The sequence below is a fragment of the Gopherus flavomarginatus genome, chromosome 20 (genome assembly GCF_025201925.1).
Source record: "Gopherus flavomarginatus isolate rGopFla2 chromosome 20, rGopFla2.mat.asm, whole genome shotgun sequence".
Taxonomy (NCBI): domain Eukaryota; kingdom Metazoa; phylum Chordata; order Testudines; family Testudinidae; genus Gopherus; species Gopherus flavomarginatus.
The window spans coordinates 7,777,226-7,795,223 of NC_066636.1; the positions used below are offsets into that span (position 1 = coordinate 7,777,226).

Below are 17,998 nucleotides of genomic sequence, written 5' to 3' on the forward strand. Positions count from 1 at the left end.
CTTGTGCCAGAGCCCCGCCCCCAGGAGCTGCCCGCACCTGGGATGTGTCAGAGCCCCGCCCCCTGGAATTTCCCCATGTTGGGTCTCTGAGCTTTGTTCTCCTGCCGCCTTCTTCCCAGCACCCCCTGCTCCCTTCCTGTGTCTGCAAACACCCCCCCTCCCCCGGGGCCGGCTGCAGTGCTCGCTGAGGCTGACTCCAGTGGCTGAAGTTGCCTCCATCTCTGCTTCACCTGGAGGGGGAGAGACAAAGAGAGGAGATGGTCCCAGGGTGTGAAACCAGAATCAGGGGGCAAGGAAAGAAGGACTGTTTGGAAAGGTGGGTTTTTTTGTGGGGGGGGGGTGAGCCAGAGGGATTCAGAAGAAGTTGGGCAGCAGAGGCTCAGGGAAATTGAGGGGAACCTCCTGGGTGTCTCAGTGTTGCCCAGGGTTTGTACAGCACCTTGCATAATATGGGGTCTGATCTCAGTCATGGTCTGTGCAGCACCTGGGAGCCCTGATGTCTGTTTCCTGATCACAGGCTCTGGGAATGGAGAGAGGGAAACCTCAGCACCTGAAGGTTAATGCAGCCCTGTGTGCAACCCCTGCTAGGGTGATCCGACAGCAAATGTGAAAAATTGGGATGGGGGTGGGGTTAATAGGCACCTATATAAGAAAAAGACCCAAAAATCGGGACATCTAGTCATGCTAGTCCCTGCTGTTCTCATAAGGGGTCGGCTTAGAGAGGGTTTGGCTACACTTGCAGCTGTCCAGCGCTGGGAGTTAAAGCTGTCTTCCTACAGCTGTTTAGGGAAAGTGCTGCAGTGTGGACACACTGACAGCTACCAGCACCTGTCCAGTGGCCACATTTGCAGCGCTGTTGGGAGTGGTGCATTATGGGCAGCTATCCCAGCGTTCAAGTGGCTGCAATGTTCTTTCAAAAGAGGAGGGTGGGGTGATGAGTGTGACACGGAGCGTGGGGGAGACAGAAGCGAGTGGATTCTTGGAGCTGACACTGTGTCAGCTCCCTGCCTTGCAAGTTCCAAGCCTCCTCCCCCACCCCTCTCTCATCACTAAATGCAAATAGCCTGCCTTTGTTTTTTTCCGTCACAGACCAGATAAGCAGCTGATCCAAAACAGGACCCCCCCCTCCGTGCCCACCCGGCTGCTTCTCTCCTCAAGCAAACACCAGCTGTGGGCTGTTCCAAAGGGATCCCCTGCCTCTGCTTCATTCACTGCAAACAGTAACTGTGTTTGGTTTTTAGATAAGCAGCCTCTGGGAGCCCTGAGCTCACAACAAAACAAACAGAGGCATCACACCCAAAACAAAGAGCGTTATCTCTACTTAAAAGCATTATGGGAAGGTTCCGGAGGTCAGTGACAGCGTAGTAAGATTAATCACTGTTTACACTGGCACCCCAGCTCTTGCAGCACCAGCGCTGTTCTCTTTATTCCTCTCGTCGAGGTGGAGTCACAGCAGCGCTGTAGCCAGGGAGATACAGCGCTGTATGTGCCTTGCCAGGTGGGACGGGGAGTAAGTTACAGCGCTGTAAAGCCACCACCATGCACTGTAACTCTCCAGTGTAGCCAAGCCTGAGTTGTAGTAATAATAGCAGCCAAGAATCCTGTGGCACCTTATAGGACTAACAGACGTATTGGAGCATGAGCTGTTCGTGGTGAATACCCACTTTCGTCAGATGCAACAATAGTCCCATATGGGCTAGTGGTCAGGATTCTGGTTTTCATCCAGGTGGCCTGGGTTTCAACTTCTGGTGTGGAAAAGTGCAGAGCTTTTGCCCAGAGTGGAGGCAGGAAATGAAGGAACAGGAAGGGATCCTGCCAAGCAGGGGAGTTAGACAGTGTGGGGAGGGACCCAGATAGTGGGGGTGGGCCAGTGGTCTGGGGGGAGATGAGGGAAGGATCCCAGCAGTGTGGGGAAGTTGACAGCCTGGAGAGCACAGGCCCTGGCATGGGGACCTGGAAGAGTGAATGTGTCCCTCTAAACCCATCAACTGCAGACTAGGCAGGCTTGGAAGAATTGCGTATTTGTTGGTAAATGTCAATTTCTGTGTAAACACACAACCCAATGGCAAAATATTTCCATCAATAATCATCAAAATTGACAGATGGGCAAAGTAAGAAACATGCTGCTTGAGAACTTATCATGTTGTAGGAGCAGCAGTGATCTGTATGCTCTGTATAACCTGTATGCTCAAAAGGTCTGTTAAACTCCCCCAGCTTGTGTCCTTTCCCTCTTTGAATGCCTGTGAAGTGGCTTTCCCACTCTCCTTTGTACCTCCAGTGAATGCCCTTCACCCGGCCCATCTGGCCAGTGGTTCGCTGTGTTACATTCTATTGCACCTCAGGGAGACTGATCTTCATCGCACCGTCCATCGCTGCGCTGTGGGACACTTACCTTAAAGGATCCTGACATCTCCACTGCCAGGCCTGTCCTGGGAGCGTGAGTATGAGTGTGACACCCTCCCCCATCCCTTCTTTTGAGCTTAGCTATCAAGCTAATAAATGTGCTGCTTTCTGCCAAACTCTGGGGGGGAGAGGCATTATTAGTCCTCTCTAAGCTTACTAACTGACCCAATTTTGGGTAACACAAGCAACATTGTTTGATCTGTTATTGTACCAAAGGGGGAGATGGTTGTCTATAAAGGAGGGTGAAGACTAAATGCCTCTGATGAGAATGGGATTTGAACCCATGCAGGCAGAGCATAGTGTGGTAGCAGTCCATCACCTTAACCACTCGGTCACCTCCTCTGAGCTGTCAAAAAACAGACAGGAGGAGAAATCTAAGGCCGGCAGAGATTGGGACACTAAGGAGTTTTTAAATACTAAGCGTAAGCAGGGTCTGAATAAGCTCCCCTCTCTCACCTAGTGAGGAGCTGGGGAAAGACTTCAGGAACAGACCGTGTTTGCATAGACACACCTACTCTGCCTAGCTATGCAGCATGATGGGGCCGCTTCCCCAAAATGACCAGTTTGGGATGGTCTTGGGTTACAAATCACTTTAGGATTGAGTGGAATGAAATGTTATTCTCCTTCCTGTATGAGTGAAGGGCAGCAGAACATACCTAGTCCGTCCTGATGGAGGGGTAGGTGAGTGAGGAATAGCTTTTATTGGACTGCAGAGAAGTGATTGAGGACGTCACCCTAAACCAGTGGTCCCCAAACATTTCACATTGTGCCCTCTTAGCCATGGCTGTGGCCCCTCGGAAGCCACGGTCAAGAACCGGGGCTGGGAGGAGTGGGGCTGTTGCTTGCTGGGGAGAGGGGTGCGGACAGGGGTAAAGGGGTCGACGCCGGGCTGGGAGCCAGAGTCTCAGGCTGAGGGTGGGGTTGGGGAAGAGCTGTGGCAGAGTGGTGCTCCCTCCCTGCCCTCTATGTGGGCTGGCTCAGGTCCTGAGGTGCCCCCATGAAGGTTCCTCTGTGTCCCCCTAGGAGTCACACCCCACATTATGGGGACCACTGAACCCTACTCGCTAAGCCGGGGCTAGTGATGCCAAACCCCCGGGAAAGGGAGAACAAGTGTGGGGGCCCCAGCACCAGAACCATGCCCCTACCTTCTGTCTGTGGCTCTACCCCCTTCCACCCATGGCCCCATCCACTGTCACTTCTGTTCCACCCCTTCCCCCACCAGCCCCACCCTATCACTCCTTTACCCCTGCCTCGCTGTGGCCCTGAGACCAGAGAAGCTCTGTGCCCCTGCTGCAGCCCCCGGGCTGTAGCAGGGAGTGGGAGCTCCTCCAGCCCTGGGGCTGACATAGGGGAGACTTTTCTAGGGGGACCTAACTTGGCCAGGGCCCCTGATCATGGGCCTCACTGTCCCCTTGGCAGTGCAAGGTTTGGGGAGGCTGAGCCCCCTTGTCATAAACAGATAGCTAAGGGTTAATGTTCTTTTACCTATGAAGGGGTAACACCAGTAACCTAAAACACCTGACCAGAGGACCAATCAGGAAACAAGACTTTTTCAAATCTGGGTGGAGGGAAGTTTGTGTGTGAGTTCTTTGTTCTTTGTCTTGTGTCTGTGGCGTCTCGGCTATGAGAGTGATTTTTCTATCTCCTACCTTTCTAATCTTCTGTTTCCAAGTTGTAAGTACAACGATAATAAGACAATAAGTTTATATTGGTTTTTTTTTGTATTTACATGTGTGTAGTTGCTGGAATGTTTAAATTGTATTCTTTTTGAATAAGGCTGTTTATTCATTTTTTTCTTTTAAGCAAATAACCCTGTATTTGTCACCTTAATACAGAGAGACCATTTTTATGTCCTTTTCTTTCTTTTTATATAAAGCTTTCTTTTTAAGACCTGTTGGATTTTTTCTTTAGTGGGGACTCCAGGGAATTGAGTCTGCAGCTCACCAGGGAATTGGTGGGAGGAAGAAGTCAGGGGGAAAATCTCGTTGTGTTAGATTTACTAGCCTGACTTTGCATACCCTCTGGGTAAGGGGGGAAGAGAGATTAGCTATCTTGGTACTTCTATTTCCAGGACTGGAAACAGGGAGGGGGGAGTCCCTCTGTTTAGATTCACGGAGCTTGCTTCTGTATATCTCTCCAGGAACCCAGGGAGGGAACACCTGGAGGGGAGGAGGGGGAAGGGAAATGGTTTATTCCCTTTTGTTGTGAGACTCAAGGCATCTGAGTCTGGGGGTCCCCCGGGGAAGGTTTTGGGGAGACCACAGTGAGCCAGGCACTGTATAAATCTCTGGCTAGTGGCAGCTTTACCAGGTCCAAGCTGATAACTAAGCTTGGAGGTTTTCATGCTAACACCCATATTTTGGACGTTAAGGTCCAAATCTTGGAAAAAATGTTATGACACCCCTCTCCCCTGAGCCTCCATTACGAGCCACCCAGGCTACCACTGCTCAGTGTGTGGCCAGTCTCTGTGTTTTCTGCTGCTCGTTCTGGGGAGCCTGGCCGGCCTTAGGGGTGGTGCCCCCCGATAGCCGCCCAGGGCTCCAGGGGTCAAAGGGCACCGTGTGGCAGTGCAAAGGTGCTCACTGCTCTCCCCTGCCCCAATGCTCCTCCATGGGTCCATAGAGGTTTGAGGGAGTAAGGAGCAACCCTATGTGCTCCATGCGTCCTGGTCACTTTTCCCACTTGGGCTGTGCTGTGAGGGGAGCATCAGAAGCTGCTGCTCTCTGCCCTCCCGCTATGCAGCCCGGCTGAGGAAAGTGACCTGGATGCAGGGAGCTCGGATGATCTCACTTCTTGCCCCCACAGCCCCTAGGGGTGCCCAGATGAGCAGCGTTCCAGGGAGGAGTGGGGGGCAGCAATGCCAGCTGCTCCATGCACACAGGTCAGTCTCCCCATGTGGGTGCAGGAGGGGGTGCAGGGGTTTCTGTGATGCCTATTCTATCAATATCGTCACTCAATACCAGGCACTCAAATTCACCAGTCTTAGTACTTAGACATTTAGCGTTTGTATTTAAGCACTTCTAAAATGTGTCCCATTTTAGCTGTCTGCTATTACATGATGTAATTGAGGGAGACTCTTTCATTTCACTGTTTCTCATCAGAACCTACCTGTACATTATCATCTTCCATCCTCTCCACCTTACTAGGCTATAGAGAATCCCTGTGAATAGTGCCTCTCCTACCGGATGTCTCTGTCTGAACCCTGTGCTCCTCAGCGCCTGTCGGCTTTCACCAGCTCTGAGGCTGTGTCTACACTGCGCACCTTACCATGGTGCAGCTGTGCCACTCTAACCATGCCATTGTAAGGTGCGCTGTGTGGCCGTCCTTATCGCTGGGAGAGAGCTTCCTCGGCAACAAAGCCAAACTACCTCCAATGAGGGGCAGGAGCTTCGTCACCGGGAGCACAGTTCCACCTATGAAGTGCCGTTCACACTGCCGCTTTTCATGGCTCAAATTTTGGCATTCGGGGAGTGTTTTTTCTCACCGCAGAGAGACAAAATTTTTAGCAACAAAAGCCTAAATTAAAAAAAACTCCTCTGCAACCTATTTAATTTTACCTTTATACAAATTTTAAACTGCCTCCAGTTTTGGTGTCCTCATTTGAAAAAGATGTTGTGAAATTGGAGCTAGGGCAGCAAAGAGCCACCAAATGTTCTGAGGGCTGGAGAAAAATGCCTTCCAGTGAGCTATTGAAAGAGCTCAACCTGTTTAGCTTATCAAAAGAAGATTGAAAGGTGATTTCACTGAAGTGTTGAAGTGCCTTAATGGAGAGAAAAGATTGGGTATTTACAGGCTCTTGAATGGAGCAGAGAAAGGCATAACAAGACCCAATGGCTGGAAAGTGAAAAGAGACAAATTCATATTACAACTAAGGCACAATAGTCAACAGCGAGGATGATTCACCACAGGAACAAGCTACCAAGGAAAGTGGTGGATTCACCATCTCCTGATGTCATATAATGAAGACTAGATGCCTTTCTGGAATGTGTTTGCCCCCAAAGTAGCTGTTGTGTCATACAGGAGGCCTGTGATATGCAGGTTAGACGCTCTAATGGTTTCTTCTGACCATGAAGTCGACTAATTTCTGAAAAACTGAGTGTAGCATTGGAAGCAGCGTCTGATGTTTTCCTGTCTAGCTGGCTTGCTGCCTAGAACGAACGCTCCTTGAGTGGGGTGATCCACAGGGAGTAGCTCAAACCTCCAAAGTGCCTGGCCAGGGGCAGGACATTAGCCCAGCAAGGGAGGGGTGTGGCAGTGACATCACAAAGGCCTTTTGCAGGACCTCAGACTATTGGTCAAAGGTGGTGGGGAGGTGGTGACCTCACAGAGAGATGCTGACATCAGCCAGGCAGAACAGGGGCGAGGGGCCAAGGAAACCTCAGAAACCTCTGTGGCTTTGCTTCAGCACGTTTCCTTCTCCAGGTCTCTCTTAGAGGACTGAGAAATTATTTGGGGTCATGGACATGAGCGCCAGGAGGAACCTCTTTGGAGTTTCCTCCTTCCCTTTTAGTGATTTTACTAGAAAACAGCCATCCCTGTTTAGAAGGTAAGAGCCTCCTGGAGGTTTGAAACCTGTTCAGTCTGATCTATCTGGTGACAAGTGAATTCTAGGCATGGAAAACACGAGCTTAAGGAGGCAGAATTTTATTGCGCACCTGGGATTTTGTCCCTTAGAATCACTGGGGACATTAGGGTTTGTCCTTTTTGTTTCACCTCTTCCTCCATCCCTCCCTCCTCTTCTTCTCTTGCTTCTTTTGTCCTTTCTCCTGTTCTCTTCCCAACAACAGGACGGAGGGGTGTGTGTGTGTGTTGCAGGGAAGTCCTCTGCAGCTCCCACTATGGAAGGTCCACCCAAAAATGTGGGACTGAAATAGTGCTGGGGCAGTGATCCCCACCGGTGACCTGGGCCATCCTTTGGGCTCTCTGGTGAGAACCCTCAGCCTCCCATCCTCAGTCTCTACCCTGATTGGCTGAGCAGGGGGTTATTGATAGGGAGGAGACTCAGGTCCTTGTTGTTCTCTTTTAAGATCAAGTAAATAAGTCAGAACCAGTTCTATCTTTGATTAATTTTGCTGCTTCTCTGCATTAATTGTCTCTGAGCAGTTGATGATTCCCTCTAACATTGCAGTTCTCCTCAAATACTTGCTGAATAATTACTGTCACTGTTGTTGGTCTGGAGCTCATCTGAGAGCACAGTATTCAGGTCATTCAATGTGTGAAATTCAAGATCCGATGGTTAGTTTGAAAATCAGGGCTCTTCGGTCCTATTCCCAACACTGCCTCTGACTGGCTGTGTGACCTAAGACAAGTCAATTCTCCTTTCTCAGCCTTAGCTTCTCCCTCTTTCAAGTAGAAATAATAATGATCCGCTCTTACCTACCTCATGGTGGGTGAAGGATGCGGATCCATTTGGGAGTGTCACTAGAAGTAGTGCATAATATGAAGTTTCCCATCATGTTTACTCAGAGCAAATTATGACATAATAGATTAGCTGAAATAGTCTATTTTATTTGTATTTTTTTATTTTGAAATTGTTAATAGTAGCAACGACTTAGCTCAGATTGAAGCATCTTATCTAATGGTTGAGATGTAAGTGTCTCCTCTTTGTGTGCGAGGAGACAATTTAACACACTCTGACAAAGAGGAGATGCTTTTGTTTTGCAACAAAATATTTTTGCAAAGATCTTTCGTCCCACTTGTTATGATTTTGAGAAACAAACTGGTTTAGTCTAAATGGGATTTTCGGACAGAAACGGTTTGAATGAAATTTTCCCACCATCTCGATTCCTGGGCTCTGGGGTGTTTTCATCTGTTAGAACAGGAGTCAGAACTGGTTGCTTCTCTTTCTGGCTCTGCCATTGCCTTGTTGTGTAGGCCTTGGGTAGGTCACTTCCCTTCTTCCATCTGTCCAATGGGAACAGGAACAGTTCTCGAACTATGGGCAGTTTAGAGCCCAAGTGAGATAAGGGGCGTTAAAGCCCTCTGTGAAGGAGAAAGGGGAGTTTCACAGCGTTTAGCACCAAGGAATTCTAAAGTTTGCTAAAATGTCTAGTCTGTGGAAACAAGAAATGGTCGGGGCCAAACTTATTAACCACTGCCTTTTTAAAGCCCATTCAAAGATGTGAGTCCCTATCTTTTAGGTACCTGTGGTTCTTTGCCAGCAGCAGAGAAGAGGTTCCTGCCTCCGTTTTTGTGGCCTTAACAAACCAGGTGTTGTGCCCCAGTTCTTGTCTGAGACCCCTGAAAAAGAACATCTTCCCATCCATGAACAAGACAGGACCTATCTTTCAAAGGGGAACAAAAAGACCTCTGGGACTTACAGACTAGCTAGCCTGACTGCCATAGCTGGAGAGATCCTGCAATACATTCTTAAACACTCAGTTTGTCAGCAGCACCTACAGGATGATTTGGTTCTTATGACTAGTGAGCGTGGATTTGACAAGAACAAATCATTCCAAACCAATCCTCTTTCCTTCTTTGGCAGGGTTCTGGGCCTGGTAGAGGTGAGTAAACAATAGTTGGGATCTAGCTTGGTGTTACTAAGGCTTTTGACACAGTCCCGTAGGACATTCTCAGAAGCAAACGAGGGAAATGTAGTCCAGCTGCAATCAGTGTAATGTGGGTGCAGAGCTGGTTGAAAGCCAAGACTCCAGGAGCCCTTCTCCATGTCTTGCTGCCCAACGGGGAGGGTGAACCTAGTGGGTCTGGCAGGGATCAGTCCGGTGTCAGGTACTATTCTATATTTTCATGAATGATTTGGAAAATGGAGTGGAGAGCATGCTCCTAAAGTTTACAACTGACACCAAGCACTTTCGAGCACAGGATTGAAATTCTAAACACCCTTAACAAATTGGAGACTTGGTCTTCTTGAGCCAAACTCCATGATTAGGGCTCTCTCTCTACACTGGGCTGAAGTGAAACCCCAGAGCCAAGCACTCCTCCTGGGCAGTGAGCTCCGACCTTGATTGGTCAGATGCTGCTTAGCACTGTCAGAGCAGCTTTTGCTGGGGGATTCTCCCAGCACTTTCCAATAGCGGGAAAGTATGAAATCCCCATTTGACTGCTGGGGACAGAGCCCGAGAGTGGGGAGGAACTTGCCCAAAGTCCCCAGGAAAAGGAAAACAACCAGAAGAGGAACCAATAGGAAACCCAGCAATGGAACTCAGGAGTCCTGGGGGTGTGCTATGGTGACCAGATGTCCCAATTTTATAGGGACAGTCCGAATTTTGGGGTCTTTTTCTTATCTAGGATCCTATTACCCCCCACGCCGTCCCGATTTTTCACACTTGCTGTCTGGTCACCCTAGGGTGTGCACATGTGTGGGTCCCAGCTGCTCCCTGCCCCCCTCATTGAAGCAGATGTGCAGGGTTACTGCCCTGGGAAGTGCAGGGCACCAGTGGATGTGGGGTTGGCTGGAGGTAGGGTCTGGCTTCAGGCAGGGCAAGGGCTGCGGGGCTGGCTGGCTTCAGGTAGGGGGGTGCATCAGGGGTTGGCTGGAGACAGGGCAGGGAGGATGCGGCTGGTGCAGGCAAAGCAGAAGGTGCAGGGTTGGCTGGAGACAGAGGCTGACTGCCGGCAGGGCAGGGCAGGGGGTGCAGGTCTGGCTGCAGGCAGGGCGTGGGGCAGGGCCGGTGCAAGGAAGTTTCATGCCCTAGGCGAAACTTCCACCTTGCACCCTCCCCCCCCGCACCCCTGCCCTGAGGCGCCCCACCCGTGGCAGCTCCCCCCTCCACCCTGAGGCTCCCCTCTTGTGGCAACTCTCCTGCTCTGCCCTGCGGCACCCCCCTCGCCCCAGCTCACCCCTGCTCCGAGCACGAGCACCCCGAGCACGCCGTGGCCGCTTCACTTCTCCCACCTCCAAGGCTTGCGGCGCCTAAGCCTGCCAGGCAGTCAAGCACCCTCCTCTGAGCCACAGCAGCCCTGACAGTTGAAAATAGAGGCACCTTAACCCCTGAGTTCCTTCAATGTGTCCCCCTCAGGGGTCCAGCTCCGATCACCAGATACTCGGGGTATGTCTATACCACCTGCCGAATCGGTGGGCAGCGATCGATCCAGCGGGGGTTGATATATCACGTCTAGTGTAGATGCAATACATTGAGTGCTCTCCCCTCGCCTGCTGTACTCCAGCTCAATGAGAGGCGCAGGCAGAATCTACGGGGAACTGCAGCAGTCAACTCACCACGACTGTGACATTATAAGTATAATCTAATATCTCATTGAAAGGTGACAGGGCCAGAAAGAGTTAATTAACTCACCTCACCGACTGACCTGACCCGTGGGTGAACCTTAAAAACTGGTTAACAAGATATGTAAATGAACAGAGCTTTGAAATGCAAGTCTGCAGTGTTAGAGGTAGAAGGGGAGGTGTTTGCTCAGGTCTTGTGATGTCAGCAAACAAGTCTTGTCTATTGCTATAGTTTTAATTCAAAGAGCAAAAAAAGGAATATTAACATTTATGATGATACTTGAGTGAAATGGTATTATTGTCTGTGTCTCTTTGAAGGTTGTGGTAATCTGTATCTGAACTGTTTGATGGATGTACTAATTGCCAGGATGTTTGGAAGAAGAGTTAAGCCTATTGTTTTCTCAGGCTGAAAGGCTGCTGGAAATGTATAAGAACCTGGGACACGATCCTTCTTCATCTCAGATCTGCTTTGGGTTTCAAGAGGGGGAAACCTTAAGCCACAAGGATTGAGGTCCCCAGTCATTGACTGGAGCCACCCTGAATATGGACATTGGATTATAACCTATGGACTATTTCTAAAAGGACTTTTGGCAACTACAAGCTCATCTCTACTTTGTATCTGAACCTCAAAAATTGAATTCAAGTCTATATGTCTATTAATCTTTTAACCAACACCCACTCTCTCTCTTTTCTTTTCTAATAAATTTTAGCTTAGTTAATAAGAATTGGCTATAGCATGTATTTTAGGTAAAATCTAAGTTATAATTGAACCTGGTTATGTGGCTGATCCTTTGGGATCGGAAGAATCTTTTCTTTTATATGATGAAGTAAGATTTTCAGGAATCATCATCATATCTAACAGGTGTGTCTGGACGGAGGCCTGAGGCTGGGTACTTTAAGGAAACTGCGTGGTTTAAACTTCTAAGTAACCAGTGAGATACTACAGAAGCTGTTTTGTGCTGGCTTGGTAAATCTAAGTATTGAAATAACCAGCAGCGTTTGGGATTTGTCTGCCCTGTTTTGTTTGCAATTCACTCTGAGTGAGCTGAGCTGGCTCCCACGGGCAGCACCGTCACACCTACATCCAGGCTGCAGGGGTCCGGGTGATCTTAGGGGCCTTGGGGTGCACAGATACCTACGTCCAGGCCATAGGGGTCCCTGGGGGGCTTAGAGAGTTTGAGGGGGACACAGATACCAATCTCAATGCTCTAGGGGTCCCAGGGGGGCTTAGAGGGTTCGTGGGGGGCACATATTCCTACATCCAGGCTGTAGGGTTACCAGGGGGGCTTAGGGGGTTAGTGGGGGGCAAAGATACCTACGTCCAGGCTGGAGGCATCCTGGGAGTCTTAGGGGATTTGTGGGGGCCAAAGACACCTATGTCCAGGCTGTAGGGGTACCAGTGGGTTTTAGGGGTTCGAGTGGGCACAGATACGTATGTCCAGGCTGTATCGTTCCCAGGGGGGGTTAGAGGTTTTGTGAGGGGCACAGATATCTACGTCCAGATTGTAGATGTCCTGGGAGGGTGGGGTAAGGGGGGTTGTGGGAGTGCAAATACCTATGTCCAGGCTGTAGGGGTTCCTGGGGGCTTAGAGGGTTTCTGAGGGGCACATATACCTACGTGCACACTGGAGTGTCCCAGGGGGCTTATGGAGTCTATATGGGGTACAGATACCAATGTTCTGGCTGTATAGGTCCCTCGGGGGCTTAGGGGCTTTTTGGGGGCACAGATACCTAAGTTCAGGCTGGAGGGGTCTCTGAGTGTCTTAGGTGTTTGGTGGGAGGCACAGATACCTACGTCCAGGCTGCAGGGGTCTCGGAGGGGCTTAGGGTCTGTCACGGAGTGTGGGGGAGTCCGGTCCTGCACCCCTCTTCCTGGGACTCACAGTGACTCTCAGCCAGCCAGTAAAACAGAAGGTTTATTGGACAACAGGAGCGAAGGATACAGCAGAGCTTGGAGGCACAAGCAGGACCCCACAATCAAGTCCTTCTAGGGGTTCAGGAAACTTAGTTCCCAGTTTGGGAATCCCTGAATTCCAACCACCGAGACTAAAACTGAAACTGAACTAACCCAACTCCCTCCAGCTGGCCATTTCCTGTGTCCAGCTTTTCAGACAATGGTGCTGACCCCTCCCCCCGCCTAGCTCAGGTTACAGGCTGAGCACGTGTCCGGTCCTAAAGTCACCCCCTGCTCTCCCATCCCCCACACAGACAGTCCCTACTCCATCACAGTAATGCCCAGAGCATTTCCCGCATGGAGCAACAGTGACACCATGTGGCCCCGCACGGTAACGCACAGAATATTTCCCATATGGAGCAACAGTGACACCATGTGGCCACGCAGGGTAATGCACAGAGCATCACGCCTATGTAGAGGCTCTAGAGATCCCTGGGGGGCTTAGGGGTCGTGGGGGGACAGATAGCTACGTCCAGGCTGGAGACGTTCTGGTGGGCATTAGGGGCTTCATGAGGGGCACAAATATCTACGTCAGGGCTGGAGAGGTCCCTGGATGGCTTAGGGGGTTGTGGTGAGCATAGATACATACGTCCAGGCTGTAGTGGTCCCTGGGGGGTTTAAGGAGTTGGTAAGGGTCACAGAAACTTACGTATGGTCTGGAGGGGTCCCTGGGGGACTTAAGGGGTTGTGGTTGCGCAGATACCTACGTACCGGTTGGAGGGGGCCCTGGGGAGCTTAGGGGGTTTGTGTGGCGTACACATAGCTATAACCAGGCTGGTGGGGGCCCAATGGGTCTTAGAAGGCTGGTGGGGGGCAGAGACACCTATGTAGGGACTGGAGAAGTCCTGGGGAGGGCTTTGGGGGTTCCTGGAAGTCACAAATATCTACGTCCAGGCTGGAGGAGTTCTGGGGGTATTAGGGAGTTGTGGGGGGGCACAGATACCTATATCGAGGCTGTAGGGGTCCTGGGGTTGCTTTGGGGTATTTTGGGGTACAGATACCTACTTCCATGCTGTAGGGGTCGCTGGGAGGATCAGTGGGTTCGTGAGGGTGCACAGATATCTACGTCCAGGCTATAGGGATCCTGGGGGGGGGGCTTAGGGGTTTGTAAGAGGCACAGATACATTCATCCAGGCAAGAGGAGTCCTAGGGACCTTAGGGGGTTCATGCTGGGCACAGATACCTGCGTCTAGGCTGGAGGGGTTTTGGGGGTCTTAGGAGGGTTGTGTGGGCACAGATACCTATGTCGATGCTGGAGGGGTTCTGTCATGTCTTAGCGGATTCGTGGGGTCAGAGATACCTACATCTAGGCTGGAGGGGTTCCGGGGGGATTAGGTGTGTTGGGGGGGGAACAGATACCTACATCCTGATGGTAGGTGGCCCTGGGTAGCTTAGGCGGTTTTTGTCGGTCACAGATACAAACATCCATGCTGTAGGGGTCCCGAGGGACTTTGTGGGGCTCTAGGGGTCACAGATACCTACCTACAGTCTGGAAGGGTCCTGTGGGTATTAGGGGGTGTGTGGGGCATACAGATGCCTACATCTGGGCTTGTGGGTTCCCTGGGGGGCTTAGAGGTTTGTGGAGAGCACAGATACCATTATCCAGGCTAGATGGGTCCTGGTGGGATTAGGGGGTTGTGGGGGGCACAGATACCTATGTAAGCACAATAAAGATGAACTCTACCCTCACATCTGGTGGTGAATTATGGCAAGTGTGGAAAAGGATTTCAGGGTCTGATCATGTTTGCATAGACACACCCACCGTGTGTGACACGGCCACGGCAGCCTGGGATGGTTACTTTGGCAGCTATGGTATCCCCAGTTTATTTGTTGTTGGGGTGTGAGATGTGGAGTGTTGTCACCCTGATTGTGTGGATGAGGAACTGTGAAACAGCTTTGAGACAGGGATTCTCACCATCAGTTGAGTGGCACTCACTAGACAAGGGAGTGGGCTCCTTGGGTGAGCCAGAAACACCAATTACATCTTCTTCTTTTTTAACAGTTGAATAGTAGAGCTGGTTGTTGAATTTCTTAATAACTGAGGATCCAGGTTCCTGAGCTGAAGTCATTGAAGTGCTGTGTTAACTAGTGGGGGAGTTTGAAACTATATTGTAGAGCAGCTGATGGAAAAGACCAATTTGTGGAACACTTGGAATGGGTCACGGAGTGAAGTAAGCTAAGCAGTTTTTGGAGACAGCTGGAGCAGATCACAGGTTGGCTGGTGGAGCAGAGCAGCTGGTGGACTGAGCTGAGCAGTTTGTGGGGAAGGTAGAAGCAGAATCCCACGGAGAGGCAGGGCAGACAGCAGTGGACCACGTAAGGTGCCCCTTTCTACCCAGGCTGGCAGGGGGGAAAACCCGGCAGATAGACTCTTGAACTCTGGGGCTGCGGGACTGTGGGTGATTACGGGGGTTGCTGGAGTCTTGAAATATTTGAGGTATTGTACTTTGGAGTCTTGGGGTGATTTGGGGATTGCTAGACTCTAGAGCCCAGGGAAAAGGACACGGCCTAGTTGAGGTGTTTTCCAAATTTAATGCTATGTTGTTTATCTCACGTTATTAAACATTTTCTGCTATACCCAGACTCTATGATTGCGAGAGGGGAAGTATTGCGTCTTTGAGGCACCTAGGGGTGCGTATGTAAAATTTTCCCATGTCACTGGGTGAGGGCTCGAGCTGGTTTGCATTACGTAATAGGGAAGGGACCCCTATGTATTGAACCCAGTCCTTGCTGCTATCAATTCAGCCTGGCAGATGGGTTCCACCTATGTCCAGGCTGAAGGGGTCCCTGGGGGTTTTAGGGGGTTCCTGGGGGGCACAGAGATCTAGGTCCAGGCTGTAGGAGCCCCTGGGGGGCTCAGGGGTTTGGTGGGGAGCACAGATACCTACGTCCCAGCTGCAGGGGTCCCAGAGGGGCTTAGGGGGTGTCATGGAGTGTGGTGGAATCTGGCCCTGCACCCCTCTTCCTGGGACACACAGTGACTCAACCAGCCAGTAAAACAGAGGGTTGTTTTGGCCAACAGGAACGAAGGATACAGCAGGGCTTTGGGGTACAACCAGGACCCATCAGTCGAGTCCTTCTGGGGGTTCAGGAAGCTTAGTTCCCAGTTTGGGATTCTCTGAATTCCAACTACCCAGCTCCAAACCAAAACTGAACTAACTCCCTCCAGCCGACCCCTTCCTGTGTCCAGCTTCCCGGGCAAAGGTGCTGACCCTCTCAGCCCTGCCTAGCTCGAGTTACAGGCTTAGGTCCTGTCCCTCACGTAAAGTAACCCCCTGCTCTCCCATCCCCCACACAGACAGTCCCCACTCCATCACAGTAATGCCCAGAGCATTTCCCGCATGGAGCAACAGTGACACCGTGTGGCCACGCAGGGTAATGCACAGAGCATTTCCTGCATGGAGCAACAGTGACACCATGTGGCCACGCAGGGTAATACACAGAGCATTTCCTGCATGGAGCAACAGTGGCACCATGTGGACACGCAGGGTAATGCACAGAGCATTTCCCCGCATGGAGCAACAGTGGCACCGTGTGGCCACGCAGGGTAATACACAGAGCATTTCCTGCATGGAGCAACATTGACACGGTGTGGCCACACAGGGTAATGCACAGAGCATTTCCCCGCATGGAGCAACAGTGGCACCGTGTGGCCACACAGGGTAATGCACAGAGCATTTCCTGCATGGAGCAACAGTATCACCATGTGGCCACACAGGGTAATGCACAGAGCATCACACCTACGTGGAGGCTGTAGAGATCCCTCGAGGGCTTACGGGGGTTCGTAGGGTCACAGATATCTACATCCAGTATGGGCGGGACCCTGGGAGAGTTAAGGGGGTTGTGAGGGGCATAGGTACTTGCGTCCAGGCTGTAGAGGTCCTGGTGGGGATTAAGGGCTTTGTGGAGGACACCAATATCTACGTCCGGGCTGAAGGGGTCCCTGGACAGCTTAGGGGGTTGTGGTGAGCACAGTGATCCCTGGGGGTATAGGGACTTGGTGAGGGGCACAGATACCTATGTATGTCCTGGAGGGGTCCCTGGGGGGGCTTAGTGGTATTGTAGGAGACACAGATACCTACGTCCAGGCTATAGGCATTCTGGGGGGGCTTAGGGCTTTCGGGGGGCACAGATACCTACATCCAGGCTGGAGGGGTCCCGGGGGACTTAGGTGGTTTGTGGGGAGGGGAACAGATATGTACATCCAGGCTGGAGAGGTTCCGGAGAGGATTAGGGGGTTTTGCGGATGGCAGAGATACCTATCTCCATACTCTAGGAGTCCCGGGGGGCTTAGGGTTTTTTGGGAGGCACAGATATCTATGTCCAGGTTGGAGTGGTTCCTGGGGGGTTTAGGGAGTTCCTGGGGGGCACAGATACCTAGGTCCATGCTGTAGGGGTCCCTTGGTGGATTAGGGGTTTTCTGGGTGGCAGAGATACCTACGTCTAGGCTGTAGGGGTCCCTGGGAGGCTTAGGGGGTTTGTGGGGGGCAGAGATACCTACTTCCAGGCAATAGGGCTTCCAGGGGGAATTAGTGTGTTGGGGGGGCACAGATACCTAGGTTCAGGCTGGAGGGTTCCCGGGGGGGGGCTTAGGCCATTTGAGTTGGGCACAGATATCTGCATCCAGGCTGGAGGGGTCCCTGTGGGGGCTAAAGCGGTTTCTGGTGAGCACAGATAACTACCTCCAGGCTGGAGGGGTTTCTCGGCACTTAGGGGTTGTGGGGGGCACAGATACTTCCATCCAGGCTGGAGGGTCCCTGGGGGGCTTAGCGGGTTCATGTGGGGCACAGATACCTAAGTCCAGGCTGGATGGGTCCAGGGGGGGCTTATGGGGTTCAGGGAGCACAGATGCTTATTTCTAGGCTATAGGGGTCCCTGGTGGGCTTAGGGGGTTTTGGGGGGCCCCAGATAACTAAGTCCATGCTGTAGGCGTCCCTACAGGTGCTTATGGGTTCGTGGGGTGCACAGATACTTATGTCCAGTCTTGAGGGGACAGGGGGGGTTGGGGTTTCATGAGGGGCACAGATACGAACCTCCAGGCTGTAGGAGTCCCAGGGGGGCTGTGGGGGTACAGATACCTACATCTAGTCTGGAGGGGTCCTGGGGGGTATAGGGGGTTTGTGGGGGGCACAGATACCTAGGTGCAGGCTGTCGGTGTCGCGAGGAGATTAGGCGGTACACTGGGGGCTCAGATACATCAAGGCTGGATGTATCCCGAGGAGCTTAGGGGTTTGTGGGGTGCTCAGACACCTGTGTCCAGGCTGTAGGGATCCCTGGGGGGTTAGAGGTTCGTGGGGGTCACAGATAGGGACTTCCAGGCTGAAGGGGTCGCTGGGACGTTTAGGGGGTTTGTGGGAGCACAGATACCTACGTCCAGGCTAAAGGGGTAATGGGGGTGCTTAGGGGATCGGGGCGGACACAGATACCTACGTCCAGGGTCTAGGGGTCCCGAGGGG

General features: G+C 51.7%; 1 protein-coding gene and 1 long non-coding RNA gene across 2 annotated transcripts in view; one reads left to right on the top strand and one right to left on the bottom strand.

Annotated features, from left to right (window-relative positions):
• The window catches only part of LOC127037812 (zinc finger protein 333-like), a 1,302,204-nt gene that overhangs the window by 418,279 nt on the left and 865,927 nt on the right, over window positions 1-17,998 (top strand). The window lies entirely within an intron of this gene.
• Window positions 8,101-17,998, bottom strand: part of LOC127037876 (uncharacterized) — a 216,318-nt gene continuing 206,420 nt past the window's right edge. The window contains exons 2-3 of the long non-coding RNA XR_007770500.1: window positions 8,548-8,643; window positions 8,101-8,385 (exon numbers count right to left, since the gene is read on the bottom strand). This is a non-coding gene — a long non-coding RNA (uncharacterized LOC127037876). The remainder of the gene's footprint in view (window positions 8,386-8,547; window positions 8,644-17,998) is intronic.